General features: G+C 44.7%; 1 long non-coding RNA gene across 1 annotated transcript in view; it reads right to left on the reverse strand.

Moving 5' to 3' along the window:
- Nucleotides 1-17,631: 17,631 nt before the first annotated feature.
- LOC132896695 (uncharacterized) overlaps nt 17,632-19,127 on the reverse strand; it is a 52,103-nt gene continuing 50,607 nt past the window's right edge. The window contains exon 3 of the long non-coding RNA XR_009656138.1: nt 17,632-17,749. This is a non-coding gene — a long non-coding RNA (uncharacterized LOC132896695). The remainder of the gene's footprint in view (nt 17,750-19,127) is intronic.

Raw genomic sequence — 19,127 nt, forward strand, 5'->3', positions numbered from 1 at the left:
TGGACACTTACTGGTATTCGATATGCTCCAGCTCGATCGAGGGCAGTTTCTGGCGCATCGGGGTCCCGGACCACCGCACCCACCTCCATCGCGGAGCACTGATGTTGGAGATGTCCCGGCTCCCCGCAGTGCCAGCACACTGGCCCAGGCTCCCCTTCTGCACCAGTGTTATGAGCATCACTCACCTGAGGGGGAGGAGACACAGACAAGGAAGGGGGAAATGGGAGGACACCACGGGTGTGCCGGGCAGGCTGGGGGGGAGCTGGACCCCGTGGTGGGGGAATGGGGTGAGGACGGGAAACAGAGGGAGAAGAGAGAGGAGAAGAGGAGACATGCCGTCCTGCCATCGGAACTGCTGCCATGTGGTCCTCTGCCAGCTCAATTGCCTGGTCCAGCGACGTTGGGCGATGACACTGGACCCACTCTGCCGTTCCTTCTGGAAGTCGCGTGACGAATTGTTCCAGTGTCACCAGGTCGATCACTTCCTCGGCGTCGCGGTCATCTGCCCTCAGCCACCACCAGCAGGCATCCCAGAGTTGCTGCCCGAACACGAACGGCCGGCCGACCTCCTCCAAGCGCAGCGAGTGGAAGCGCTGCTGTTGTTGCTCTGGGGAGCGGCCGACACGCTGGAGGATGGCTCTGCGAAGGTCCGCATAGACGAGCCGGCTGTCAATGGGGAGCTGCAGCGTGGCCAGTTGCGCCTCGCCCGTCAGCAGGGGAAGGAGGCGTGCCGTGCGCTGGTCCACCGGCCAACCCCATGCCTCTGCTGCCTGCTCGACGAGCACGAGGAAGGCTTCCAGGTCATCATGCAGACCCATCTTCATTAAGGTGAGGTGGGGAGGGTCTGCTCCGGTGGCGGTTGTGGGCCCCGCCGACACGGGCCCTGCCGACGCGAGCAGGTGCCGGAACGCCTGGCGGTCCTCCTTTTGGGCCAGCACCAAGGCTTCGAATTGTTGCTCCTGCTCCTTCCGGAAGGCAACCAGCGCTTGATGCTGGTTCTGCTGGGCTGTGGCGAGGGCATGGATCAGCTCCTTAAATGGCGAGGACTCCATTGGGCTGTTCCCTTCTGTACTCTCCCTGGTTTCAGCACCACTGTAGGAAGACTCTGATGTGGGTGGAGCACAGAAGCACGACAGGCAGTTGTTTGCGATTCATTCTCTACTTTATTGCTGCTTTACAGCACACAACTTAGACACACTCTCTCTCACAGAAACACACATACACACACAGGCTAGTAGCAAGCCCTCGGCGCCGTCCTCTTCTTCTTCTGTCGGTTTTTATTGGCGGTTTACAAACAGTGTGTATTACCGCCATCTACTGGGCTGAGGTCTGATCCAAGGGATATTAAATCACAGATGTGTTATAAAAAACAAACAAACAAACAAACAAACAAACAAACAAAGAAAAAACCCCTAAATTCTTCTTGCTAATTGTGCTTCCCTTAAATACTGTATTAGAGCTGTCACTACTGGTTGTGTATTAGACTGACTTAATAAATTATTCATAGTTACAGGTTTCCTTATTGCCCTCCTAATCTTCTCTCTTTCAGTAGAATACTGTCTGCAGTGTAAAAGAACATGCTTCACTTTTTCCATTTCTCCACAGTGTGCACAGGCCCCAGACTGATGTTTCCCTATGGTATACAGCCCACCATTTAGACTTGTGTGCCCAATCCTCAGCCTAGTCATCCATACCTCCTCCTGCCATTTCAGTTCACCACTCCTTCTTGTTATTACCTCCTTTTGTAAATTATACAGATGTCTTCCTTTCTCCTCTGTACTCCATCTATCCTGCCATATTCTATTGATGTCTTTAATTATTACTTTAATTTCTGCTTTACTTAATGGAACCTTAAGTTCAACCTCATTTGCCTTGGTGGCTTCTTTAGCCAGTCTGTCCACCCTTTCATTTCCCTCAACCACCTTATGTGCTGGAACCCATGTGAACTGAATAAGTAGCTTTTGCTGATTTATATTAAATATGAGGTGATTTATTTCATCTAAGAGGTCTTGTCAGCATGTGGATTTTCCGCTTTGGATACTGGTTAAGGAAGACATTGAATCTGAACAGATAACTGCTTTACTAGGCTTCATAGTTCGAATTACGGGGGGTACTGGGGGGTACTATACCCCCCAATGAAGACCCAGTACCCCCCAAAGAGACAAAAATATAAGTTTTGGGGGGGTCCGATATTTTTTCTGATATTGTGAAAAGGAATATATAATTCAAACCAACTCCCATTTGGCATTCTTATTGTAGGAACATTTTAATGTAAATCGATTTCAGACAGACACCCCTATTGTGGACCGTACCATTTTTAGTCACCGCAGCGTGAGAACGCGCTTGAAGCACCAGCTTCTACTCCACACCGTATTCAGTTGATTCATCAGATACAGTCCATGGGTTTGCAGCAGAAGATGTGCATTGGTAATGTTAGTTGCTAACCAACTTTTAGCCTGTTGAAAATGTGTTATTTTACAACTTTCATTTATTAAAGTGATTTGCTCTTCTTTCGGCTCATGTCACGTCTTTATACGTTGAATTACTTATCCACTGAGGCCAGTGGATGGACGTTAACGTTAGTTACCAACATTAGTTAGCAAGATAAGCTAAGTCTCTATTTAAATCAAGCTTATTACAGTGTGGTATAGAAACGATTCTCGTTTCAAAGGAGAAGAACTCCATATGTTTCCATTCTCATTTTATCATGAATAAATTGTGCCCTTCTGAAATTAATTTGGCACATAGGCCCATCCTGTGTGTGAGATTAGGCACAAGAAGTTCTGATGTAGGCCTAGCTAAGCCTATGTAAAATTACAATCAGAACCTCTGGGGACTGGGACAACATAAAAAGAGCCAGGTAGTAGGCAAGCCTAGGCAAAATAGCCTAGTGCATATGCTAGTATTTGAATTTGTTTTCTATTGTTTTTACTTACATTCCTTTTGTATTATTTTTAAGATATTCATAGTTTCAGATGAGTACCCTGTTTGATTTTATTCACAGAGACAGTAGGCCAAACATGAGGAAAAGAAAAGGGCCAGACATCAGGCATTTTTTTTTTTTGGTGCTAAAAGAGTAAGTAGTAAATATTAGCACTAAGATCTACAGACAATTACAGCACAAGTGTAGGTGCAGTTAGGTTTTATACACTGTTCATGTGAATAAAGAAAATGGGATCCCAGCAGACAGGAGAGGCACAGCAGGGCGAAAGAGAGTAAGACATTCAGCAGGACTGTTCTGCATGTGTGTATATACTGTATGTGACTCATTTGTAGTGTTGATACCCAGTTTGTTCTGACAAAGAAGGTTATCAGGTTGTACTGCTGTTTTTCTTCTGTGGTAGTACTGTATGGTTTTTCATGCTTCTTAATGACATTAAAAATTATTTTTCAGAGTTATTGTGTTGAGTTACTGACACCGACTTCCATAGAGGAGATGGGACGGGACTGGGGGGGTGATTGATATGATAGTGGACCATGGACCATGATGGTACCCCCCAATTATGGTGGGGTAATTAGCACTCTGCTAGGCTTCACCTCCTCCACCCACTGCAGGGCCAGTATGATAGCAATCATCTCTGCTGAGAAAACTGACAGATGATCTGACGTCCTTTTTTTGATATTAATATTGTAGCTGGGGATATGTACTGCTACTCCTATTTTACCAGTTTCGTCCTTTGAAGCATCTGTATATATCTGTGTTGTACCATCGTACATTATTTCTAAATACTGCTGTACATTCTGATAAACGCCTCTAGATTTTACTATCTCCTTTGTTTCCATGTTTACAACAGGGAAACAAAATAACCAAGGGGGAATGATTGACCTTACTATTGTTTTACTAAATGGAATGTTGTTGATCCCCACTTGATTTGCCTGCTGATTACCATCCCACCCAAAGCTACTTATGAGGTGACCATACTCCCAGCATTCCCTGAGTACCTGTTTGGTCGGGTGATTGTCCTCATGACCCTGTAGATTAAGCCAATATGATACTGATAATTTCAGCCACCTGACGTCCAGTGGCATCTCCCCCGTTTCCACCTGAAGTGCTGGGATTGGAGAGGTTCTGAAGGTACCACAGCATATACGAAGGGTTTTGGCTTGTATCCTGTTCAGCTCTGATAAGGAAGACTTAGCTGCTGAATTATAAACTATACATCCATAATCCAAGACTGGTCGAACTAAAGCACTATGTATTCTTTTCAAGGATATGCTTGATGCCCCCCATTCATTTCCTGTTAAGCATTTCAAAATGTTAATACTCTTCTTACACTTATCAATAATCTTCTGTATGTGTACTTTAAAAGAAAGTTTAACATCAAATCAAGTTTCAAATCAAATCAAGTTTATTTGTACAGCGCTTTTAACAATAAACATTGTCGCAAAGCAGCTTTACAGAATTTGAACGACTTAAAACATGAGCTAATTTTATCCCTAATCTATCCCCAATGAGCAAGCCTGTGGCGACGGTGGCAAGGAAAAACTCCCTCAGACGACATGAGGAAGAAACATCGAGAGGAACCAGACTCAAAAGGGAACCCATCCTCATTTGGGCAACAACAGACAGCCTGACTATAATATTAACAGTTTTAACAGATATAACCCTCAACTGTCCTCATGGGGCCGTCCTTCACAGGAGTGGGGCGATAAAACTCCGACCAGACACAGGGCACCAGGATGGATCAAGCAGGTCCATCAAACCATACCCCTAGGTATCTTAAATTATCCACTTGCTTGAGTGGCTGCCCATATAGTCTGAGGTTCACTGTAGGGTTAGCCCTTTTTTTTGAAAAACAGATAACTTGTGTCTTCTCAACAGACAAATGAAACTCCCACTCATGTGACCATCTTTCGACCTTGTTTATTGCTGTTTGCATTCTGTTCCTCAGATTATTAATAGTTCGGCCTCTCACCCACAGTGCCCCATCGTCTGCATAAAGTGCTCTACTGATTCTGGAGTCTGTGTTGTTAAAAACATCATTAATCATTATATTAAACAGTATGGGGCTGCATACACTTCCCTGCGGGGTACCATTTTCTACATTGTAAATATTTGAATGGTTTACTCCAACTCTTACCTCTATTGTTCTATTCTTTAAAAAATCCCCAATCCAATTGAACATTTTACCATTTATTCCCATTTTATTCAATTTAAATAAAAGACCCTCTTTCCAGAGCATATCATATACTTTTTCAATGTCAAAGAACTTTGCTAAGACTGACTCCTTGTTTACTTGAGCTTTCCTAATTTCATTTTCCAAACAGACTATTGGGTGCATAGTTGTATGACCATTTCTAAATCCACTCTGATGAGGAGAAAGAAGACCTCTTTTTTTTCTGTCTCGTATACCAATCGCTTAGTTATCATCCTGTCCATTAACTTGCATAAGTTGGATGTTAAAGCTATAGGCCTATAACTTTTGACCTCTACCTTATCCTTACCCGGCTTAGCTATTGGTACAACTATTGAGTGTTTCCAACTAGCGGGCAGCCTACCTTGTTCCCAAACTTTATTATATAACTTTAAAACCACATTTTTAGCCACATCAGATAACTAGTCAATCATCTTATAGCATATTCCGTCTTTACCTGGAGATGTATTCTTAACACCTATGATTGCTCTCTTCAGTTCAAACAATGTAAAGTTTTTATCCAGGACACACTCACTTCTTTCTTTCCCAGTATATTACCATTATCCTCAATCTTTTTTGTTCTCCATAATAACTGATTTGATAAGTTTTGAGAGCTATGTACCTTAACAAAAGCCCTAGCAAGCATCTCTGCTTTTTCTTCATTAGTTACTGCTTTGCCATCATTGTCTTTAATTACTGGTAAAGAGAGATCCCTTCTTATTCCTCCCATCTTTCTAATCATTCCCCATACCTCACTAACCTTTATTTCTGCTCCAATGGTACTACAGAAATTCCTCCAGTATTTATTTTTGGTTTCTGTTATGATTCTTTTAACTTTAGACTATGCTTTTTTAAATGATATCAAGTTATTAAAAGAATGATTTGTTTTCACCATTCTAAATGCTTTATTTCTGGCTTTGACTGCTTCTTTACATTCGTCTGTCCACCATGGAACCATTTTCTTTTCCCTTATCCCAGAAGATTTGCCTATAGTCTCCTCTGGTGATTCATACATTATATTTGTAATTATGGAGTTTAACTCTTCAATATAATTTATCATTATCACTTAAATTTGACATAATCTCCATAAATTTACCACTTGCTCTCATATTATAAAGTCCCCAGTTGGCCTCTCTCATTTTCCATTGAGGGTACCAATTTTCTTCCAAACTTGCATCTTGTTTTTGTATCTTGGTCCAAATAGCGTAGTGATCGCTTCCTAATGAAACATTGCTATAAACTTCCCACTGACTGGTTCCTGCTATTTGTTCTGATAATATAGTAAGATCAATGACTGATTCTGCTCCATGAACTACATAAAATCTGGTGCCTCTTCCATCATTTAAACAGACTAGTTCGTGATCATCCATAAACTCTTCAATTGTACTCCCATTTTCATCCGTTCGTATGCTTCCCCATAGTGCATTATGTGCATTGAAGTCTCCACAAAAAATAATTCTACCATTTCCCTCCTCACAGATGTTTTCAAGCGTCTCTCTTGTTATCATTTGGCAGAGGTTATAGAAATTAATTATTTTAAACTTAGATTTACCAACCCATACTTCAACCACAAACACTTCAATTCCTTTATTTATGTTTAGAACCCTATAATTAAGACCTTGTTGAATAAATGTGGCTACTCCTCCCCCTATTCCTGGGTTTCTATCTTTGCGTACTGCTATATATCCATAGATAATAAAAATCAAGTGATGGTTTTAACCAGGTTTCTTGAACACAGATAATGTTTGGTTTAACATACTATTTTCAATAAAACGTTTAAATTCTTGTCCATTAGGGATTAAGCTCCTGGCATTCCACTGTAATATGGACAGAATCATCAAACTCCACCACCACATGATTGCTGACTTTCAGACATCCCTGCTATTAATACTGCATTGATTGACTCAAATGATAGTTCCTCTATCTCAAGGTATTTTTTCTGCTGCTTTTGTGATGATCTTGATTCTCTCTGTTCTGCTGTCTGTGCTGAGCAATTAATAACTTCCACTATAAAATCAACAAATTTCTTCTTCTCTACAATCAAGGTATCTTCAGAGATTTTGCAGTTCAAAGGTTGTGCAACTATTTGAGCTGAAGGTTGAGACACAGAAACTGCTTTAGCATTAGGTTGTCCTTTACTATCTATCTTTTTGATTGCATCAGCATAGGTAAGTTTCTACTTCACCCTTACATTTTGAATCTGCACTGCTCTTTTATGTGCCTCACATCCTTTATAAGCAGCACTGTGTTCCCCTCCACAGTTACAACACTTTATTTTAGTTCCTTCGGCGCATTTACCATAATCATGCTCCACTCTGCACTTAGCACACCGGGCTTTAGCCCTACAGGCTGCAGCAATATGCCCAAACCTTTGGCATTTAAAACACCTTGTCGGTGGAGGAATGTATGGCCGTACTAAGTAACTAACATACCCAATCTTAACTCTTTCAGGTAATCTATCCTCATCCAGAGATAGCATAACCGACATACTTGGACCTTTAACTCCACCTCTTGTAATAGGCAATCGTTTTACTTTGGTTACTCGAACCCCTCTCACATTAACTCTGATCTGTTCTTCAGTCAGTTCTGTGGATACTCCAGAAATTACACCCATAGTCTTTCCCCTTTCCTCCCACACTTGTGGCTTGATCGCTTTTCCCAGTAATGTCTTAGGGTGCTTTCACACCAACAGCAGTTGGTGCTCACTAAACAGTCCGTTCAAACCAAAAGCTCTTAGTTCGGTTCATTTTCGTCAGTGTGAAAGCATCAATCACACTCGGGTGCACACTAAATCAAGCGGACCGAGACCTCCAAAAAGAGGTGGTCTCAGTCCGCTTGATTCTGCACCAAATGTCAACCTCTGGTGCAGTCCCTCTGGTGAGAACGCGAACCTGGACCAACTCAGGTCTAAATATGCATAATATGCACATTTTTTTCATTGAAAAGTGGGGTGTCTCTACAAGTAAAAGGCTGCCCACACTAAGAATAGTAACTATTTTAATAACTATAACTATAAAGATAATGATGTGAGCATCTACGGTACACAATGTGATCATTATAATGTCCTGTAAACAGCGGCATCAGGCACACACACGTGCTCCAATTCTGTCAGCATTCTGTCAGTGGGAAATTCAGATTGCCCTGTATTAACCTACAGCATAACAGATTCTACAGTAAAAGCCGGCTGGCTTGTCAGGCTAACAGACTATAGCCTACCTTGTGGGTCTTTGGAAAGGTGCTTGTCTCATCATCAGCAGGACAGCATTGGTGAAAATAGCGCGTCTCCTCTGCCTGAAATGACGCGCTATACGCCTTCGGTGAATCCAGTATATCCGAAGATTGTTCTCCAGCTGCAGCCGCGACTCATTCCAGAACTGGATATTTTGCCAGAAATGGGTAATGTTAAAAAGCAAGGGCCAGCACAAGAAACAGTGTGCGAACGTGTCGCTCCATTGTGAAAGTCCAAATTGGCGCTTATTTCCACCGGAAGATGACGAAACGTCATTCAGACCAATTTGGTTCGTTTGCATGTGTGAACGCGGACCACACACAGTCTGTATGCTACAATGTAACAATTTTACTGCCTGGTGTGGACCAAATAATTGAACTAGCAGTGTGAAAGCACCCTTACACATCATTAGCTCCTGCTGCTGTTAGGGTTTTGCTGGGATTTGAACCTGGTTCGCTGGTGTGATAATCCAGCAAACCCCCACTAGGACTGTAAATATTTACAATATTTACAGCCCCAAAAAAATATAATCCAAAAAATGCTCAGAAGATGAAGGGAAAAATAAAATATCCAAAAGTTCAAAGTCAAATACAAAAGCCAAAAAACTAGAAAAGAAAAGGCAAAAATACCAATGCTCAGAAGATCCAAAAAACAGTAAATACAAAGTCCAAAAAGTCCAAAAAGCAAAGCAAAGTGCAAAACCAAAAAGACAAAGGCAAAGAACACGGAACAGAGGTAACTGGAGCTAAACATAACAGCACAAAGACTCCGTGACAAGAGGACTGAACTCAGGGGTATAAATACACAAACTAATTAAGGACAGGGCGGGGCAGGAAACAGGCAATAAGACAAAAACAAAACACAGAACACAGTGGTGACCTCTAGAGGCCCAAAACAAACATGACCAGAAAAGGAAATAACAGTGGCCTCTAGAGGCCAAAACAGTCCCAGTCCTAACAGGACCCCCCCCCCCCCCCCCCTTCTAGGAGCGTCTCCTGACGTTCCCAGGACGATCAGGATGGGCCGAATGGAAGTCCCGACAAAGTTCTTTATTGAGTATGTCCCGAGCTGGGACCCAGCAGCGCTCCTCAGGGCCATAGCCCTCCCAGTCCACAAGATATTGGAGGCCCCCGCGAACCCGGCGGGAGTCCAGCAGGCGGCACACGGTGAACACAGTCTGACCCTGGAAGATGTGGGGGGGCGGGGGGGTCCTAGGGGCAGGGGCATACGTGGACATCAGTACGGGCCGCAACAGGGAAACATGGAATGTGGGGTTGATCCTTAGCATACGTGGTAACTGGAGCCGGTAGGAGACAGGGTTAACTCTGCGTACAACCTTGAAGGGGCCATTGTAGCGAGGAGCAAGCTTGCGGTTCTCCACCCACAGCGGAAGGTCCTTGGTGGACAGCCAAACCCGCTGCCCAGGGCGGAAAGTGTGGGCAGGTCTCCTATGGCGGTTGGCCTGAGTCTGTTTGGTACTGGAGGTCTGAATGAGTGTCCTCCTGACCTTGCTCCAGGTCTTGCGACACCGTCTCACGTAATGGTTGACTGAGGGCACCCCAGTGTCCTCCTCCTGGTCCGGGAACAGAGGTGGCTGGAACCCGAATTGGCACTGGAACGGTGACAGCTTGGTGGCCGATGATTGCAGGGTGTTGTGGGCGTACTCTGCCCATGGCAGCCAGGTGCTCCACGATGTCGGGTTATCCATAGCCAGGCCTCGCAGGGTGGTTTCCAGGTCCTGGTTGAGCCTCTCCGTCTGGCCGTTGGACTGGGGGTGGAACCCAGAGGAGAGGCTGGCAGTGGCCCCGATGCTCTTGCAGAAGCCGTGCCATACTCGGGAGGAGAACTGGGGCCCCCAGTCAGAGACGATGTCCTGAGGGAGACCAAAAACTCGGAAGACATGAGTGAACAACAATTTAGCAGTGTCAAGGGCAGAGGGGAGTTTGCACAGTGGAATAAAGTGGCAGGCCTTGGAGAATCTGTCCACTATGACCAATATGACAGTGTTACCTTGAGACTCAGGGAGACCCGTGATGAAGTCGACCGCCACATGGGACCAGGGACGCCGGGGAATAGGCAGAGGATGCAGGAGACCCTGGGGACGCTGTCGCGGGTTCTTGGTTCTGGTGCAGACCTCACAGGACAGGACAAATGACCTCACTTCCTTCTCCATGTTAGGCCACCAGAAGTGTCTCTTCAGGAAGTCCAGGGTCCTCCGAGCTCCCGGGTGGGCGGTGAGAGGGGAAGAGTGACCCCACTGGAGAACCTTGGCCCGGGCTTGATGAGGGATGTACAGGAGGCCCGGTGGCCCCGTCCCAGGATCAGGGTCCCGGCATTGAGCTTGTCGAACAGTCTCCTCAATACCCCAGCGGACAGGAGCCACAATCCGGGATATAGGGATAATAGGCCCAACTTCACTCTCCCTGTTGTTGGGCGAGAACAGCCTGGAGAGCGCGTCCAGTTTGGTGTTCTTAGAGCCCGGGCAGTATGATAAGGTGCTGAAATGGCTGAAAAACAAAGCCCACCTAGCCTGTCGTGGGTTCAGCCTCTTGGCTTGCTGGAGGTACTCCAGGTTCTTATGGTCCGTCCACACCAGGAATGGATGTTGTGCTCCCTCCAGCCAGTGCCTCCACTCCTCAAGGGCTCGTTTGACCGCTAGCAGTTCCTGATCCCCCACATCATAGCGGGACTCCGCAGGGCTCAGGTGGTGGGAGAAGTAAGCGCAGGGGTGCAGCTTCCCTTCCGAGCATTGAGAGAGCACCGCGCTGACACCACTGTCCGAGGCATCCACCTCCACGATGAATGGTTGGGAGGTGTCCGGGAGAACCAGAATGGGTGCCATGCAAAAGCGGTGTTTTAGGTCATTAAACGCCTCTTCCGCCTGAGGGGACCAGACAAAGGAGCCACCAGTCCTTTTGGTGAGGTCCGACATAGGTGCAGCTACGGAACTGAAGTTCCTGATGAACTTGCGGTAGAAGTTAGCGAATCCTAAGAACCGCTGAACCTCCTTAACAGACTTGGGAGTAGGCCAGTCCTGGACGGCCAGGGTCTTGGCTGGGTCCATTTAGAGTTGCCCTGTTCATACGATAAATCCCAGGAAGGAGACCTCGGGGACATGAAACTCGCATTTCTGGGCTTTAGCAAACAGATTATTCTGCAAGAGTCTTTGGAGGACTTGGCGGACATGGTGGCGGTGTTCCTGTAAGGTCTTGGAGAATATAAGGATGTCGTCAAGGTAGATGAAAACGTATAGATTAATCATATCCCTCAAGACGTCGTTGATAAGGGCCTGAAAAACAGCTGGTGCATTGGTGAGTCCGAAGGGCATCACCTGGTACTCGTAGTGCCATGTTGGGGTGTTCAAGGCAGTCTTCCACTCGTCTCCCTGTCGGATACGGACGAGGTGGTATGCGTTCCGTAAGTCCAACTTGGTGAAGATGGTGGTGCTTTGGAGCAGGTCAAATGCTGTGGACATCAGCGGAAGGGGATAGCGGTTGCGCATGGTGATCTTGTTCAGGCCCCTATAATCAATACATGGCCGGAGACCCCCATCCTTCTTGCCGACAAAGAAGAAGCCGGCACCAGTGGGTGAGGTGGAGGGTCGAATGAACCCAGAGGCCAAGCCTTCCTTGATGTACTCCTCCATGGCCTTGCGTTCTGGCTGAGAGAGGGAGAACAGACGGCCCCGAGGAGGAGTAGTCCCAGGGAGCAAGTCGATGGCACAGTCGTAGGCGCAGTGCGGAGGAAGAACGGCGGCCCTGCTCTTACTGAAAACTTCCTTGAAATCCCAGTACTCTGTGGGAACTTGAGATAACTCGGTAAGATCAGGAAGCTTGGCAGGAGATACAGGAGAGCTAGAGAGCAGACAAGAGGCATAGCAAGCAGGACCCCACTCCACAACCTGGCTAGTGACCCAGTCTATACGAGGGTTGTGGCGGGTAAGCCAAGGAAGACCTAGAATAACTGGGAACTCTGGTGAAGGAATCAGGTGCAGGGATATTTCTTCTTTGTGACCTTGAGACTGGAGAAAGACTGGAGAAGTAACTTGGGTGACTCTTCCATCACCTAACGCTTGGCCATTGAGGGCAGACACAGACAGTGGGACTTCAAGAGGCGCAGTTGGGACATTGATGCTTTGGGCAAAGTGGATATCCATAAAGTTTCCTGTCGCCCCTGAGTCTAACAAAGCTTGACAAGAGTGGATGGACTCACCCCAGGAGATGGAGACAGGGATGTAGATTCCTTGGCCAGGGAGTCCGGGAGAGAGGGTAGGCCCCGTCACAACCCTCCCTCGGCTGGACGGGGCGGTCCTTTTCCTGAGAGTTTGGGACATGATGCTTAGAAGTGACCAGGCTTGCCACAGTAGATGCAGCACTTGTCCCTCCTTCTGCGCTCCCTCTCAGATGCGGAGAGGTGAGTACGACCCACTTGCATGGGTTCTGGACAGTCACTGGAGGAGGTAGACGGGCTCCAGGTAGAGGCAGGGAGGCCGGGGAGGCTCAGGACTTGGCGGCGTTCTCTCATCCTGTTGTCCAGACAAGTAGAATGTGAGATCAGTGTTTCGAGGTCACTTGGGCATCTGATAGAAGCCAGACCGTCTTTGATGGGGTCAGACAGACCATGGTGGAAGGCTGACACCAGGGTAGTCTCGTTCCATCCACTTACTGCTGCGAGCATCCGGAATGAGATGGCGTAGTCTGCGACGCTTCCCCCTTGCCGGATGGACATGAGCTTTCTGGCTGCGTCTTTACTGATGTCTGCTTGATCGAAGACACGCAGCATCTCCTCAGTAAACAGCTAGAAATCAGAGCACTCAGGTCCCTGTCTCTGCCAGATAGCAGTAGCCCAGGCTCGCGCCTTACCAGCTAACAAGGTTATCACAAAGGCAATCTTGCGGCGATCCGTAGTGTAGGTGGTAGGCTGAAGCTCAAAGGTGAGTTGACACTGGGTAAGGAACTCTCGACACTCACTGTGCTTGCCGTCATACCTCTGTGGTGCAGGAAGGCTGGGTTCGCAAGGTGAAGAAGGCAGCATGGCAGAAGGCACTGGAGCAGGACCGGATGGTGGAGCAGGAGCAGAATTAGGCAGAGGAGATGGGGAGGAGCCCTGTGCCAGGGTTCTCCCAATCTGCTGAAGCAGTACCTCGTGGCAAGCAAGGGTCTCACGTTGGCTTGCAAGAGTCCGTCCATGAGTGTCCATGGTGGATCCGAGGTGTGTTAACGCAGCCATCATTCCCTGAAGGTTGGCCGGGTAGACAGATGAAGAAGCCTCTGCTGAGTCGGTCAGTCTTTCTGTTAGGGTTTTGCTGGGATTCGAACCTGGTTCGCTGGTGTGATAATCCAGCAAACCCCCACTAGGCCACCAGGGGAATGACTCAGATGCAGAGGCGTGAGGCGGAAGTAGAAAAGTATCAGAAAGTTTATTTACAATATTTACAGTCCCAAAAAAATATAATCCAAAAAACGCTCAGAAGATGAAGGGAAAAATAAAATATCCAAAAGTTCAAAGTCAAATGCAAAAGCCAAAAAACTAGAAAAGAAAAGGCAAAAATACCAACGCTCAGAAGATCCAAAAAACAGTAAATACAAAGTCCAAAAAGTCCAAAAAGCAAAGCAAAGTGCAAAACCAAAAAGATAAAGGCAAAGAACACGGAACAGAGGTAACTGGAGCTAAACATAACAGCACAAAGACTCCGTGACAAGAGGACTGAACTCAGGGGTATAAATACACAAACTAATTAAGGACAGGGCGGGGCAGGAAACAGGCAATAAGACAAAAACAAAACACAGAACACAGTGGTGACCTCTAGAGGCCCAAAACAAACATGACCAGAAAAGGAAATAACAGTGGCCTCTAGAGGCCAAAACAGTCCCAGTCCTAACAGCTGCTGGTCTTTATCCCTTCATACAACCATCAAATTGCCATCTCTTAAGGTATTGACCATATGTACCTTGCCTACTAGCTTGTAAACAGCCTTGCTGGCTTTTAAAGGATTCAGAGTACACGGGGATTGGAATCTAAGTATCACTTTAATTTCATCTCCTTTACTTTCCTCTCTCCATCAGGTTTTAGTTCTTTCCTTTTCTTGCTCTCTCGGTTGATCATCTGCCATTCTCCTGTGTGTGTATTTCTCTCAATATGATCATTGCCAGGGGTGTCAGAAGCATTTTTAATGTGGGGGGGACACGCTGGCAGGGGTCTGGGGGTCCTCCCCCAGAAAATTTTTAATTAATTAGATGCCATTTCCTGCATTCTGGTGTATTTTTAACAGGTTGTTAAACACCTAATTTTACCTACAAAAGTCACTCAATTCAATGACTATTTTAGAGACTCAACAATAAGTCCTCATTCAACTAGTCCATATATTCATCAGCCTGTTTTTAAACCCACTGCTCTGCCTAAGATAATGAGATGAATGTGACACAATTTATCACCAACAATAACTTTATGGGTGCATTTTACTTTTTATTTTGTGTTTTCTTTTCTATTTAGTTTTAGATGTAACACAACATGCCACTGTGCCAAGCAATAGTGACACTCAACTGTATGTTTAAAAATAAGAATATTCATAATTTCACACAATGAACAGACATGACATGGCATCATGCAAACTTCATAACACAAAATCACACTGTGTTTTTTATGTGTCACACAACGGTGACACATAAAAAACAACTTCACACAATGAACAGGTGCAATTTTGTTCACCACCAACAGTGACTTTAGTGGGTGCATTTTACTTTTTACCGATTTAGTGATACTCACCACAATTTCTACCACTTCATAACTTTTATCCCCCTTTCCTTCACAATCCACCTGGAATAACATCCATCTCTATCCACTGCTTTCCTTTCTACTATTCCTTCCCCATGCACTGATTTCCCATGTTACTTTCCAGAAAACTGCGTGCGGTGAGTTGTTGTAGGTAACGCCCGGAAAACCCGGAGTGGATTTTCAGTGGTATGTGTATTCTCTTATCGATCAAGTGGAATGGATTCTTTCACGAAGCAATAGAAACGGCGCTGGGTGAACTAATATTTTATGTTAAATGTGGGGGGGGGGGTCCAAACGAAGAATTATGAAATGTGAAGGGGACACATCCCCTTCACATTCAGTGGTGGCGACGCCCATGATCATTGCTTAGATCCAAATCATCGGCATCGTCTGCCTCCTCAAACTCTTCCATCTCACTTCCTGGATTCACCTCACTTTCTGTGAATCCCAGATCACACCTCCTCCGCGCCACCAGTAGTAGTGGTGAAGTGACGTGAATCGACCACGGGATTTCTCAGAATATGGGTCGTCCACTCCACCGTTCGACCCTCTGACTTCCTCAAACACTCCAACCCTGATCTGTATTCGCGATTAACAGATCGGCACTGTCCTCCCCTTCTCACCCTCCTTTTCTTCTTCTTCTTCTTCTTTGGTTTATTGGCAGATCACGTCTCTTTGGTGCATACCGCCAGCTACTGTACAGGAGTGTGTAAAGGGACTTGGCAGACTATCATGGCTATCTGAAGTTTAAGAGAAAGAGAAAAAAAAGGATCCTAGGTCCTTTTAATTAAACCTGTATCATCTCATCTCATTATCTCTAGCCGGTTTATCTTGTTCTACAGGGTCGCAGGCAAGCTGGAGCCTATCCCAGCTGACTACGGGCGAAAGGCGGGGTACACCCTGGACAAGTTGCCAGGTCATCACAGGGCTGACACATAGACACAGACAACCATTCACACTCACATTCACACCTACAGTCAATTTAGAGTCACCAGTTAACCTAACCTGCATGTCTTTGGACTGTGGGGGAAACCGGAGCACCCGGAGGAATCCCATGCAGACACGGGGAGAACATGCAAACTCCGCACAGAAAGGCCTTCGCCGGCCACGGGGCTCAAACCCAGACCTTCTTGCTGTGAGGTGACAGCGCTAACCACTACACCACCGTGCCGCCCACCTGTATCATTAAGAACAATAAATAGGGATTTGATCCTATCTCTCTGCGCATTCCTTCTTCCTTGCGGATTTTTCTATTCCATTATCAGCCTCTCTTTCTCTCAATTGCTGTCTGTGTTCTGTGTATTTATTGCAATTAAATAAAATATGAACTACATCTTCTAGAACTTGACATTCACTACATAAACCATTACTCTTCCCTATTAACTGTAGAGTGCCATTAAGACCTCATTCATTATCTCTAGCCGCTTTATCCTGTTCTACAGGGTCGCAGGCAAGCTGGAGCCTATCCCAGCTGACTACGGGCGAAAGGCGGGGTACACCCTGGACAAGTCGCCAGGTCATCACAGGGCCGACACATAGACACAGACAACCATTCACACTCACATTCACACCTACAGTCAATTTAGAGTCACCAGTTAACCTAACCTGCATGTCTTTGGACTGTGGGGGAAACCGGAGCAAACCCACACGGACAACATGCAAACTCCGCACAGAAAGGCCCTCGCCGGCCACGGGGCTCAAACCCGGACCTTCTTGCTGTGAGGCGACAGCGCTAACCACTATATACCACCTCTTCCCTTCTGTTGAGACCTGATATTATCCTTTTCCCCCCAAACATTTTCTTGGATCTCATGATAATGCCTTGCATTAAATTCTACCTTACATTCATTTTGCCATTTAAGTAGAACTTCTGTATTTATTTTAGATTTAGCTTCTCCCTTCCCCATTGAAATATTAATTCCTATATGTTCTTTTTCCAGCATTTTCTTAGCAATTTTGTCAGCCACTTCATTTCCTTTAATCCCAACATGGGCTGGAACCCAACAAAACTGAACTAATAATCCAAGGTTCTTAAGATTCAATAAAACATGTCTTGCCTCTATTACCAAATCCTATATTATTGAGTTTCCTGTTTCAAAGCTGAGTAAAACTGCCAATGAATCAGTACATATGACAGATCTTAGTGGTTTGACTTCTTCAATCCATCTCAAAGCAGTTATTATTCCCGCTAATTCTATAGAATACCGTATATTGACAAAAAGTTGCTAAGCCTATATCCATACTTTTTGTTGAATTTGGGAATATATATCCCGATTCCACAATGCCCATCTTGTGGATCTTTTGACCCATCTGTAAATATTTTAATAAAACCATAATATTTAGATATAAGGTGTCTTTGGCTGCATTCTGCAAGGCTTTGTTCATTAGGCTGCTCTGCTTTCACCCTCCTTTTATCAGGCACAGTCACTGAAGGAGACACACAAACACGCGTTATTTGATAACAGGTGTAGTTACATGACCACTCACCTTCCCTGACTCCGCCCTCCATTCACAGACTGACGCTCGGCCACGCCCCCACTGCCACACACTTCTTGTACCTGACTTTTGCATTTGTTGTATGTCGCTCTGGATAAGAGTCTCTGATAAATGCCTGGAATGTAATGGAAAAGTAATTAAAAAATATTTCACATGACACTACACGTCCCAAATTTGATGTACATTATTTCTCAGCATTTGGACACTGATTGAAACTGGGACAAATCAGCACTAGTATAAATCAGTGTTGTTTTTGAGCAACAAATCATTTAAACTACCTGGGAAAAAAAACCTGAAGTGTGAGTAAAATACCTCAGACATTACATAATGTATCCACCCTGTCACATTTGTGTTTTTTTTTATGTCATTGACCTCATTCACTCATTGTGAAATGTGTTTTATTACTGAACAATTGATGATGCTGTTTGCTGGCCATTATTGTAAAAGAGAATATTGGAGTGGCACATGGATGAGTCTATGCATAGCATGTGCATAGAGTTTTAGTAGAGATTTATTTTGCATCATCAATCAGTTGAGTCACTTGAACAGAAATAACGAACTACACTTCATCACGTCATGATGTTTCAACACTTCAGGCTTTTCTCTGCTACACCCATTTGAGGAACTAAATGATGGCATGCACTTACTGAATTTCACAATTAACGCCAGGCCATTATGAAAGTGTCTCTGAGTTATGATCAGGTTTCTAATGTTTGACCGAATACTTCTGATTTATTAAAAGTGTGAATGTGAAAAAATCTATTTTCTGCAAACTGATACAAAAATATGGCATAAAAATAAATAGATAAATACAGCTAAAGAGATTTTAATTCTAAGATTTAATTCTACAAATACCTTACCATATTTGATTTCCAGTGGGAGGAAATGCAATTATTTTTGAGTATACCTTATTGAGAAATAATTTAAAGCAAACCATATGAGATGAGGTAGTGATATGTGGACGAATAGACTCCGAGTCGAATCTTTGAGTCAACTTTTTTATGTGAACCTGGGATTTGAACAATCCTCAAACCCTTTTATGTAGTTTTTCTGAATAGTAGAAAAATAACGCATTTGTTTATAGATTGTTGAAGATGTGTTGGTTTAAATATAATGGTTTCATCACTGATATCAATACACACAGCTTGCTTACCATTTACCTCAACATATATATTAATACCTGTATTGGATTCGAATAAAAAAGTATTCTTGCTTTTAGGACTTTATTCTTTGCTTATATGCTCAAAAAGACTTACACAAAGCTCTACCTGAAAACATTGCAAAGATGACCAAGAAGAAAAAAATAATGCAATACTATGGTGTGTGTGTGTGTGTGTGTGTGTGTGTGTGAGAGAGAGAGAGAGAGAATTGAATTTTCAAAATATCATTTATTACAAAAGAACTTTAAAAGACATACAAAAATATCATTGTGATATTTTTAGATTACATTAAAAGTGAAACACCTCTGAGTGAGTTTGCATGAATAAATGAAA

The sequence above is a fragment of the Neoarius graeffei genome, chromosome 13 (assembly GCF_027579695.1).
Source record: "Neoarius graeffei isolate fNeoGra1 chromosome 13, fNeoGra1.pri, whole genome shotgun sequence".
NCBI classification, from domain to species: Eukaryota; Metazoa; Chordata; class Actinopteri; order Siluriformes; family Ariidae; genus Neoarius; species Neoarius graeffei.